This window comes from Globicephala melas, chromosome 18 (assembly GCF_963455315.2).
Source record: "Globicephala melas chromosome 18, mGloMel1.2, whole genome shotgun sequence".
Lineage (NCBI taxonomy): Eukaryota > Metazoa > Chordata > Mammalia > Artiodactyla > Delphinidae > Globicephala > Globicephala melas.
Window position 1 is genome coordinate 40,945,997 of NC_083331.1, and position 12,566 is coordinate 40,958,562.

At 33.6% G+C, this 12,566-nt stretch overlaps 1 pseudogene; it reads right to left on the reverse strand.

Moving 5' to 3' along the window:
• Window positions 1–2,982: 2,982 nt before the first annotated feature.
• Window positions 2,983–4,529, reverse strand: LOC115845002 (nucleoporin p54 pseudogene; annotated as a pseudogene).
• Window positions 4,530–12,566: the final 8,037 nt, after the last annotated feature.

Here is a 12,566-nt window from a genome sequence, read left to right on the forward strand (position 1 = left end):
TCAGAAAACTATAGAACACTGATGAAAGAAATCAAAGCTGACACAAACAGATGGAGGAATATACAATGTTCCTGGATTGGAAGAATCAATATTGTGAAAATTACTATACCATGCAAAGCAATCTACAGATTCAATTCAATCCCTATCAAATTACCAGTGGCATTCTTCACAGAATTAGAACAAAAATTTTTACAATTTTTATGGAAACACAAAAGACACTGAATAGCCAAAGCAATCTTGAGAGAAAACAGAGCAAAATGGAGATGGAGAAATCAGGCTTCCTTACTTCAGACTATACTACAAAGCTACAGTCATCAAGACAGTATGGTACTGGAACAAAAACAGAAATATAGATTAATGGAAGAGGATAGAATGCTCAGAGATAAACTCACGGACCTATGGTCACCTAATCTTTGAGAAACGAGGCAAGGATATACGATGGAGAAAATGGAGTCTCTTCAATAACTGGTTCAGGGAAAACTGATCAGCTACATGTAAAAGAAGGAAATTAGAACACTATCTAACATGATACACAAAAATAAAGCCAAAATAGATTTAAAAACTAAATGTAAGACCAGACACTATAAAACTCTTAGAGGAAAACATAGGGAAAACACTATTTGCTGTGCTTTACCACAGTGGGATCTTTTTTGACCCACCTCCTAGGGTACTGAAAATAAAAATGAAAATAAACAAATGAGACTTAATTAAATTTAAAAGGTTTTGCATAACAAAGGAAACCACAAACAAGATGAAAAGAGAACCCTCAGAATGGGAGAAAATATTTGCAAATGAAGAAATAGATGGATTAATCTCCAAAATATACAGACAGCTCATGGAACTCAATATCAAAAATCCAACAACCCAATCAAAAAATGGGCAGAACACCTAAATAGACATTTGTCCAATAAGACATATATATGGCCAAGAGGCACATGGAAAGATGCTCAACATCACTAATTATTAAATAAATGCAAATCAAAGCTACAATGAGGTATCACCTCACACCAGTCAAAATGGACATCATCGAAAAATCTACAAACAATAAGTGTAGGAGACAGTGTGGAGAAAAGGGAACCTTCTGTTGGTAAGAATGTAAATTGATAGAGTCACTGTGGAGAACAGTATGGAGGTTCATTAAAAAACTAAAAATAGAACTACCATATGACCCAGCAATCCCACTACTGGGCATATACCCTGAAAAAACCATAATTCAAAAAGAGTTATGTACCCCAATGTTCATTACATCAGTATTTACAATAGCCAGGACATGGAAACAACCATGGATATGGTTGATAAAGAACAGAATGGATAAAGAAGATGTGGTACATATATACAATTAAATATTACTCAGCCATAAAAAAAAATGGAATTGGGTCATTTGTAGAGAGGTGGATGGACCTAGAGTCTGTCATACAGAGTGAAGTAAGTTAGAAGGAGAAAAACAAATATATTAACACATATATGTAGAATCTAGAAAAATGGTACAGATGAACCTATTTGCAGGGCAGGAATAGAGACTTAGACGTAGTGAATGGACATGTAGACATGGTTGGGTGGGGGGAAGGGGAGGGTGGGATGGATTGAGAGATCAGGATTGACATATATACACTATCATGTATAAAATAGATAGCTAGTGGGAACTTGCTGTATATCACAGAGAGCTCAGCTTGGTGCTCTCTGTGATGACATATATTGGTGGGATGGGGGGCTGGGGGGTGGGAGGGGGGTCCAAGGAGGAGACATAGGTGTACATATAGCTGATTCACTTCATTGTACAGCAGAAACTAACACAACACTGTAAAGCAATTATATTCCAGTAAAATAATGAATAAGTAACTAGAATCGGAAACCTAATGTTGTGGGGCTCTGATTTGGGCAAAGGCTTGGACTAGGTGGGAGATAAAACAGAAGATGTATAAACATTGCTTCTGATCTGAAAAGGAATCTGATCTTGCTAGGACCCAGGATTCAAAACTGTTAACAATATCAGCACCATTTAATGACTAAAGGATTTTACATAGAATATTTTAAAAAAGAAAAAGAGCAATCATGGAACTTGATTATTCCTTTGAGAGTTAGAAACTTCTGCAAATGAGTCTTGGCTTATATAAGCAGTGTATTTAGGTAGAAATAACTTTCAAACTGGATATGTTTTAATTCAACAGCTAACATTTTTTTTTTTTTTTTGGCCCTTGGGGCTTGCAGGATCTTAGTTCCCTGACCAGGGATTAAACCCGCACCCTCAGCAGTGAAAGCACAGAGTCCAAACCACTGCCAAAGAATTCCCATCATCTTTTTTTAGAAATAAAACGTTTCAAAAAACAAAAAGGTTAAAAAAATGATAAAATGTAACTTTGTTATATCCTAATTCTTAATTGTATTCTTTAAATTCCAAATAAGTAAAATAATATGAAAATATATTTTCAAATCTTTATAGAATGAAAAGAAACTATATTAATCATTAAATACTCCTGGATTTTCTTTGATCCTCCCATAGATGAATTCACAACTGTAAAAACTGATGCACATTTACATTCTGAAGTACAAATCCCCAGCAGCCAAGTAATGATTCAGTTTATTTCGTTATGTGCAAAGTAGGCATTTCATATTTACTTGCTATTTAAAGCAAAGTATAGGCTCAATGAAGAATAATCATTAAACACTGATTATTTTTAAGAACAATGCTATTGTAAAAGTGTACAATAATACATATTTTTGGTAATTATGTACTTCTCTTTTAAGGTAATTACAGCTTTTATAATAGATGTAAATCTTTCGAAGGCTATCTCTGAAGAGCAATGAAATTACTATTATTTCAGATTTGATGAATGACAATTTGTAAGTAACCTTCTCAAAAACCAAGTCAGGGGGAGAATTGTTGTTTTTTTTTTTCTCCTCCATGTGGTCAGTTTCATTCTTATGTACGGCCTGATATAACAAGATGTATTTCACAAACCTATAACACAAGTTTGTGAAATGTCAACTGACGACACCACCTCTGATGTAGATGGTTTCATTCAATCTATGTTCTACCAACTTATCTTCTAGGTCATCTTTTATGATCCTAATCAAGTGGCTAAGGTCTTCCTGTTGTTTCAAATGCTGCTTGATTTCTCGTAACAGGTCTGTATCTATGTAATATCTTTCTTCAGATTTGACTGCTCCAAAATGATTCTGCCTCCTGATTTGGGGCATCAGTTCATTTACTCAGTCCTTAAACTGAGTAGGGTATTTAGTTCACAATGAAATGTATCTAGCTGAATTGCTTCAGCTTGGATGGCATATACACTCTTCCTTTGAATTTCCTGTTTGATTAGGGCCTGAAGATTCTATGGGAAAGTCCATGAGTTTCCTCTTCTATTGTGCAATGTTGGCCATAGTTGTAGTTGTAGTTGAATTCTTCTGTAATTCACCAATATCTTCAGATATGATATCTAATCTGGTCTGATGCTGCTTAGTCATCTGATCTTGAACCTTCAGTCTTCAAAGAAGTTCTTTGAAATCCACCATTGGTACAGGAATTAAGTTTTCAGAATCAAGGTTATCCACTTTGACTTGCTCCCAGATAATAGGATCAACATCAGCAGGAGGATTCTGTAAAAGTTGTTCGATCTGTGCAGAAGAATGTTCTGTTCAAGTCATAGAAAGCATTACACAAAGTTGCTGCAACTGTGCTTTTATATTGGTTTGTTCAAAATGGGCGTATATTATTGTAGCTGGGACTCTTCTTGAAGTACCATTTGGAGAACGCTTAACAACATAAATGACAACTTCTGTCTGATCATCGGACAATGCTTTAATACCGTCTACATTTACAGTAAGGGTCTGGTTTCCTCCCAAAATTTTATGCAATGATTCTACCAATTGCTGTTGCTGGCTTTGAATATCTGTTTCTTTTTTGTTGAAAACTAAAACCACTAGCCCATCTTCATGTTTATTATTGGGCATACAACTATAACCTACTGCCTTAAACCAGCAAAAGGGATTTTCTTGTTTGAATTCCGTTGGTGGAATGTTATTGTTAAAATTTCCTTTTTCTGTTCCCCAAAAGGCCTGTAGTTAAATTCCATTTTACCAAAATAGCATCTGTCTCATCTCCCAGTAGTACTGGGACAGAAAGAGCACTTGCAGTATTTATCAGTTGTTTGAACTGGGCAGGAGCTTTTGTAGGCTGAATGAAGAGACCACCTAATGTAGTTTGTTGCTGCCACTTCTGCTGTGTATTAAATCCTCCAAATCCAAGTTTAGTTACCAAGTCAGTACCTAAACCATACTAGTTCCAGCTGTTGTGCCAAAACAAGTATCAAATCCAAAAATTTGTTCTGAGTACCACCAAAGAGTCCAGTAATGCTTGTGTTATCTGGAGCAGAAAAACTGAATGCAGAACACGCTGTTGTAGATGTTGTCCCAAAAGCTCCAAATCCACCCATGGGGACCTTGGTGGCTGCAGCGTTACCCTAGGTGCATGAGGGAGTCCCAAAGTTGAAGGTTGTGTTGCGGGGAGCAGGGGGATAAGCTGCTCCCATGACACTCAGTGCACTCCCCAACAGCTAGCTTTTAAAGTGATTATTTCAGTGTCCTTTTTTGTAAACAAAAAAGAATAAATTACAAATCTATCCCATAAAATGTTGACATTTTTGAGATATGCATAGCTATAACCGGGTCATTAACAGAAGCTTAACATATTTTAGCTATGTTCTTTTTAGGATTTGTGATTTGATTTTTCACCATTAAGTGCACTTTTATTAGGTACCTGTTGTGTGATAGAAAGTATTCTATTTTTAGGAATTCAAATAAAAAATTACCTAGTGTTTATACTCCAGAGACTTAAAACCCAGGAGACAAATATATACATGAAAACCACAATGTAATATAGGGCTTTAAAATTTTAAAGTGCTGTTGAAGTTTAACAATGTGATAGAGAATATAAAATTAAGAAGCATAATGTAGGGGCTTCCCTGGTGGAGCAGTTGTTGAGAGTCTGCCTGTTGATGCAGGGGAGACAGGTTCATGCCCCGGTCCAGGAAGATTGCACATGCTGGAGCAGCTGGGCCCGTGAGCCATGGCCACTGAGCCTGCGTGTCTGGAGCCTGTGCTCTGCAACGAGAGAGGCCACAACAGTAAGAAGCCTGCATACCGCAAAAAAAAAAAAAGAAGTATAATGTAAATCAAGCATACAGTGTTCCTAAACATATGGAAAATTAGATGTGGACTATTAAAGTGTAAATAAGTAGAGCATTTAATATTGAAAGAGGTTAAAGTCAACATACAAAAATAATTTGCATTTCTTTCCACCAACAGTGATCTATCAGAAAACATTCTAATTCAGAATAGCATCAAAAAGAGTAAAATATTTAGGAACAAATTTAACCAAGGAATTCAATGATCTATACACTGAAAAATATAAAACATTGTTGAAATAAATTGAATAAGATACAAGTAAATGGAAGGATATCCCTTGTTCATGGATTGGAATAATTAATATTGTGAAGGTGTCCATACAACCCAAAGCCATCTAGGTTCAAGATAATCCCTATCAAAAGTCTAATGGCTCTTTTTTCACAGAAAAAAAATCCTAAAATTCATATGGAACCACAAAAGACCCTGAATAGTCAAAACACTCTTTAGAAAGAAGAACAAATCTGTAGGCATTACATTTTCTGCTTTCAAACCATATTACAAAACTATAGTAATGAAAAGAATATGGCACTGACATAACAACAAACATATTGACAATTGGAACCAAAATAAAGAGCTCAGAAGTAAACCAACACATATATGGTCAACTAATATTTGACAATGGTGTCAAGAATATACAATGGGGGAAGGATAGTCTCTTTAGTAAATAGTGTTAAGAAAACTGGATAGCCACATGTAAAAGAATGAAATCATACCCTTATTTTATACCATACACAAAAATAAACTCAAAATGGATTAAAGACTTAAATGTAAGACATGAAACCATAGAACCCCTAGAAGAAGGGAAAAGCTCCTTGACATTGGCCTTGGTAATAAGTTTTTGAATATCATAAAGCATAGGCAACAAAAGATAAACATGTGAAACCACATCAAATTAATAGCTTTTGCACAGCAAAGGAAAAACATATCAACAAAATTAAAACTCAACCTAAATGGGAGAAAATATTTGCAAACTATATATCTGATGAGGGGTTAATATCCAAAATATATAAAGAACTCATAAAACTCAATGGCAAAAGAACCCAACAACACCTTGATTAAAAAATGGGCAAAGAACCTGAATAGACATTTTTCCAAAGACATACAAATGCCCAAGAGGTATATGAAAAGGTCCTCAACATCACTAGTCATCAGAGACATGTAAATCAAAATCACAATGAAATATGACTTCCCAACTGTTAGATGGCTACTATCAAAACTATGACAAGAGTTGGCAAGGATGTAGTGAAAAGGAAACCCCGTGTATGTTGTTAATGGGAATGTAAACTGTTATAGTCATTATGGAAAAGAGCACTGAGTTTCTGCAAAACTTTAAAAATAGAACTACCATAAGATCCAGTAATTTCTTTTCTGGGTATAAACCCCAAAGTAATGAAATCAGTAACTCTAAGAGATATTTGTGCTTCCATGTTTATTACAGCATTATTCACAATAACTAAGGTGTGGAAACAACCTAAGTGTCCATTGACAGATGAATGAATATAGAAAACGTGGTTTACACACAAACACACCACACACACACACAGGAATATTTTTCAGCCATAGAAGAAAAACCTGGAAAAACCTGGAAGACATTATGTTTAGTGAAATAAGCCAGACACAAAAAGACAAGTATCAAATGATTTCATTTACCTGTGGAATCTAAAAAAGTTGAATACACAGAAGCAGGGAGTAGAATGCTGGTTACCAGAGGCAGGAAGGTAGAGGAAATGTTGGTCAAAGGATATAAAATTGCATTTATACAGGATGAAGGAGTCTAGAGATCTAATGTATAACATACATATGATTCTATAACATATAGTGAATATCCCACAATAAACATGTAAAAATAGCTTCAAAATAAAAGATTTGAGTTACAGTCTATAGAAGATGGAAATAACTATTCCAGGGAAAGGTCTTTGGGTTTCTCAGCAAACAGACTAGCCAGGGTTTTATTTTAGGATGACCAAGACATAGAATATATATTAATACAATAGAGAGAAGATATTTACAGTATTTGGTCAAAGTTCTGTATGCTTTCTCACTTATGTAAATATTGTTAATATTATTAAACTTTCCCATTATCTTTACAGTAAAAACAATCATGTCAATGTCATGTCAATGTTTTACATTCTTTTACACCCTTTGTCAAGTAACTTTCTTTCTTCTCAAGGTTCTCATTAATGATATAATCAACTATTGTCTTACACTTCAAACTATGTTTTAAGTGTAGAGTCAAGTATATGGGTAATATATATGTTTAAATATATATATTTAAAATTTTAAATATTACATTTTATATATTTAAACATTTTTTCATATACATATTTCAAACCCAGGTCACCTCATTTTTCTGTCATTAATTTAGCATTGTCTTCTTGCCTCAAAATTTATGCTCTTCCCCAAACCATTCTTTTGCCTTCAAAAATACTTTTTAAGTATAATTTTAATACATTATTTTGTTACCTAAAAGATATTTTTTTCTTTGAGCCTTTAACTTATATTCATAGAACTACGTCCAATATATAGCTTAATCTTACCTTACTTATTTCTCTAGCCTTACCGTTTTCCTTTCGTTCCTCAGATTCTACATTTCATTCATTGTGAAATCCCTGTATTTTCCCACAGTATGTTGCTCTAGTATATTTTGCATGTTTTACTTTTGCTCCAAACATCTCTATTCTTTAGCTTAGCTTTTCTAAGAAATCTTTGGTTCCCATTTTCCTCAGTTTAGATTACCAGCAATTACCAAATTTTATTGTATAATAATTTTGTAAACAAATATTGTAAATTGTTAATGGTAGACCTTTTTTCAGCCTTTCTGAGTAAAAAGACTTTACCTAAGCTAATCCAAACTGTCCATTACTTAAGTGAAAATTTCTGACAAAAAGTAAATACTGATTTTATATAACAGTATTATATAATATATAAAATATTTGCAAAATATGTTTTTGTCTTAGATTATTTTTCAAATTTTTATCTGAATTCTGTATAACAGAGGCTTAGATCAGAGATTTTCCTGCTATTATAGAGAATATACTCCTTTTATTTATAAAAATTTGGCACACTTTATGGTAATAGGAGATGTCATAGAGGAAATAAAATAATCTGCCTCATTTCCAACCCCATAGGAATTGTGATATAGAGAAAGATTAATGGGTATATGTATAGATTGGAATTAATTGGTGTATGTATAAGATGGAAGAAAAACTGCTTGATATACTAGAGATTGGACCTCTGAAAAACACTGAGGAGTCTAAGGATAGCTTAATTCCAGATTAAAGCAAGCCATCTAGAAGGCACTACTTGTCCATAAGTAACTCAGAAAGACTAAATATAATGGTATTAGTTGTCAAAATTAACTAGGAACTCCAGCAGGGTAAGCCATATCTCATGGGAAAGTGAATTTTCCCCAAAGGCATGTGACAGAAGACAGTGAATCTCCAAATTCTATCATAGAATCAGTTTGTGCTTTCTCCCTGTTTCACATGGATGTATAAGCATGGCCTCAACACTAAATAAATAAATAAATAACCTACTTTATAGAAAGGAATGGGGGAAGAAATGTAGATTTGTTGTTTCTAAGTGAGAGTACTATCTCCAGGGAGTGTTTACATTATCCTATATTTTTGATCTGGTGCAATATTTAGTTAACTGTCTTTATCTCCTTAGTAATGTTTGATAAAGAATTGGGGGAGAAATTAGTATTCAAGTAAACTAAAATCAAATATGTTTACTTTATCTATGAATTTGAGTTACAGTGTGAGTTAATTTGCAAAACCTTCGTATAATTATCTATTTTATTATCAGTTTTTCTATCCAAAATATAAATTCCTTAATTCACGAGCCATGCATTTTCCATCTATATATTGTCTACCTCAGGACCAGCCCATGCTGAGTGTACAATAGTTGCTAACTATTAAATATTTGAATAAAGACATGTTAAATTAAAGGGAGACGGTGGTTACAAGATTAAAGAGCATATAGTACAGTTTAAGAATTATTTATAAATCTACAGTAATGGAAAAAGCTAAAAATGAATAGGTTTTCAGTAGGTTTCCCATATTTTTTCTACATTTGCTTCTTTTTGTCCCCCTTCTCTACTTTTCAAGGAGTTTTTTTTTTTTTTTTAAATAATGCACATTTAATTTAAGGGCATAATTACACAATGTAGTCACATGATAATATTTACATTTTAGTAAGTTTTCTCAGACAGCATTCTAGGAAATTTATTCAAAAGGCAGAGTCCTGAAAAAAGAATAAAATTAGAAGACTGTTACAGGGGTCATGGAGATATAAATTTTAAAAGTTATTATAGTTTTCCAAATCAGATTTTATTCAAATATGTAATGTTCATTTCACCCTTCTTATTTTATGCATGAAGATACTTATTGTTAGTTATGGATAGGACATCTTTCCTTTTTTCTCTGAAATATATTTACATGTATTTTTTCTGCTCTGAAAAGAATGCTTATGCAGTATTACAGAAAAATGTATCATCACTTAGGAGATAATGAAAATGTTACTAAAAAACTACTTTCATATTCCAAATAATGTTTTTTAAGTCATATTTTAATGCAACTTTCCAAAATATGTCAAAAATAAAATATTACTTTCAGGAAGTGTGTGAATGTAGGTTAAATGATTTAGACATTCCCTTCCTTCCTTTCTTCAATGTTGCCTTCATCTTTTCCATCCTCCTGTCTCTTTCCTACTCTTCTCTTCCTTTTCTCTACTTTCATTTCTTGCCTCTTCTGGGGGACAAAAGCCAACAAACTTTTGACATGGGGTATCGCTAGTAATACTTGTGGTAAATACTTAATAACCATCAGGAGGTGAATAGCAAGGAAGCCCTGATTTGTGGATTTGTTAATTATCATGGTGTAAATATTATGCCATTCTCCATTTCAAGCTACCAACCTGTTATCAAATGCTAGAAAAATTCCTGGAAATTTAGCATTCAGTGCCAAGAGGCAGTTCAAGCTCACTGCAGCATACCACTCTTTACTTTAGACAGCCTAGAGAATACAAGTTTGTACACCATGAGGACCGTCAGATTTGAAAGGGCTATTTATGTAGAGGTGTACTTGTTATCTGACCCTAGAAGTATGAACTGGTACAAGTAATAGATGTTTGTAGTCCCATGGGGAATGGATTCCTTAAAAAAAAATGGAGTAGTTGGAGTAGCTCAACAATGAAACCATTTATGTACTTAACATGAGAATTTCTTCTCCTGTAATAGTGTGTTTGCTGATTTGAAGGTTCTACATGGATTGTAATGTTACTAATAGTTTTAAAATACCATGAAATAGAAATTATCATTTGAAACAAGGTACTAACCCAGAATAGCAATTCAATATGTCAAATTTTAACATAAATAAAGAATTTCAGGTTTTCTGCACTAAGTCCTCTAATTATTTTGACTTTTCAGAAGAACCAGAATAATTTTTCCTTTGCTAGTACAGGAAATGTTTTCATTCAATTCTCATGATATCTCACAAATGAACAAATAAAATGTTCTAAAACTTGATAATCAATGGCTAAGCTACGTCAATTTAACACTTTACACTTTTCAAAGGATTCAAAGGATTTTGACAGTGATGTTGGCATATGTTTACACATGATACTCTTTCTGGGCACTAATGAATTAGTTACATGTGTACATTTGCTTCTAAAATACATTCCTATGTTCTTCCTCTGTTCTAGTTTTAAAACATTTATGTGTATGATTAGTAAGTAAGGAATATTTTTTGTCTAAAATTCTGCATAAACTAGGGCATTACTGGACATGTTATGATGGAAGATATTTATGATATTTAGCTTTGATATTTATTTTTACACTGGTTTGGAAGGAAGGTACGAAGAAGGAAAGAAAGGAATAAATCTTACATGCACAAGTATGTCATATAATGAGGACAAATGAGCATTTTCTCTTTTTCTAAGTTTAGTTGCTAACTTCATTAGTGATGCCATCAATAGCTTGACTAACAACAGAGCTTTCATCTTCTGCAAGGAGCTGATGTATCTTTCTGACTTTGTTCTTTGGTTGTGCCACCTTATTTGTTGTTACAAATCAATGCTTGTGCAGATATTGAGCAGGTCAGAACTTAACGTTTTACCTGGGGATTGAGAAATGTGGAATAAAACCCAAGAGAGTGGCAAACACGCCCTGATCAATAGTGTGCATTTTTCTTCTTCCCACATTATTTGGAATATAATTTGGTGAAATAAAATGTAGCATAATTGCTAACCTCTATTGCATATATCACTCATATATGTTTCCTTATCTGATCTAAGTTTTAGAGTGTTACAACTGTCTATAGCATTAAGATATTTATCTTAGTTAAAAAAAGAAACATATGACTCAAATTAGTAGTTTATGGTAATTGATTATTTCAGTTGAAAGGAGATGCATATATATCTTTTTCCACAGTATTTTTAAAAATTTATTTATTTTATTTTTTATTTATTTTTGGATGGTTGTGTCTTTGTTGTTGCACACGAGCTTTCTGTAGTTGCAGCGAGCAGGGGTTACTCTTCATTTTAGTGTGCAGGCTTCTCATTGTGGTGACTTCTCTTGTTGTGGAGCACGGGCTCTATGTGCTTCAGTAGTTGTGGCACGCAGGCTCAGTAGTTGTGGCACATGGGCTTAGGTGATCCACAGCATGTGGGATCTTCCTGAACCAGGGATCAAATCCACATCCCCTGCATTGGCAGGTGGATTCTTAGCCACTATGTCACCAGGGAAGTCCTTGTGTATATCTTTGAAAATTAACAAATACATAAAGAACATATTGAATGTTGTTGTTACAATTAGTCCCTCAAAATATTTTTTACTTCTCAAATCTCCTTATAGAGGGGTCTTTTATACACAATAAAATGCACCCACTTTAAAAATACAGTTGAATGAGTTTCCAAAAATGTGTATGTCCAGTTAATCACCATCCCAATGAAGATATACAACACTTATATTCCACCAGAAAGTTCTATTTTGTCTTTTTACAGCCAATACCCCTACTCAAACCTGACCCAAGGCTACAGCTCATTTGCTTTCTGTCACTTTAGTTTTGACTGTTATAGATGTTCGTATTAATACAATGCAAGCTTCACATTAAAAAAAAAACAGTGTTCGTTTTGTAGCATGCAGGTACAACTTTTATAAACATCATTACTACAAGTACGTATGAACACTTCTCTAAATGCAGCACAAAGAAATATCACATCCATTTCTTGAAAGAATACTCATCTCAAAAATAATAATAGGGAGAGGGGTCAAGATGGCAGCATAGAAGGACATGGAGTTCACCTCTTTCTACAGGAACATTAAGAATAAATCTGAAAATGGAACAATTCTCACAGAGAATCTGCTGAACACTAACAGACGA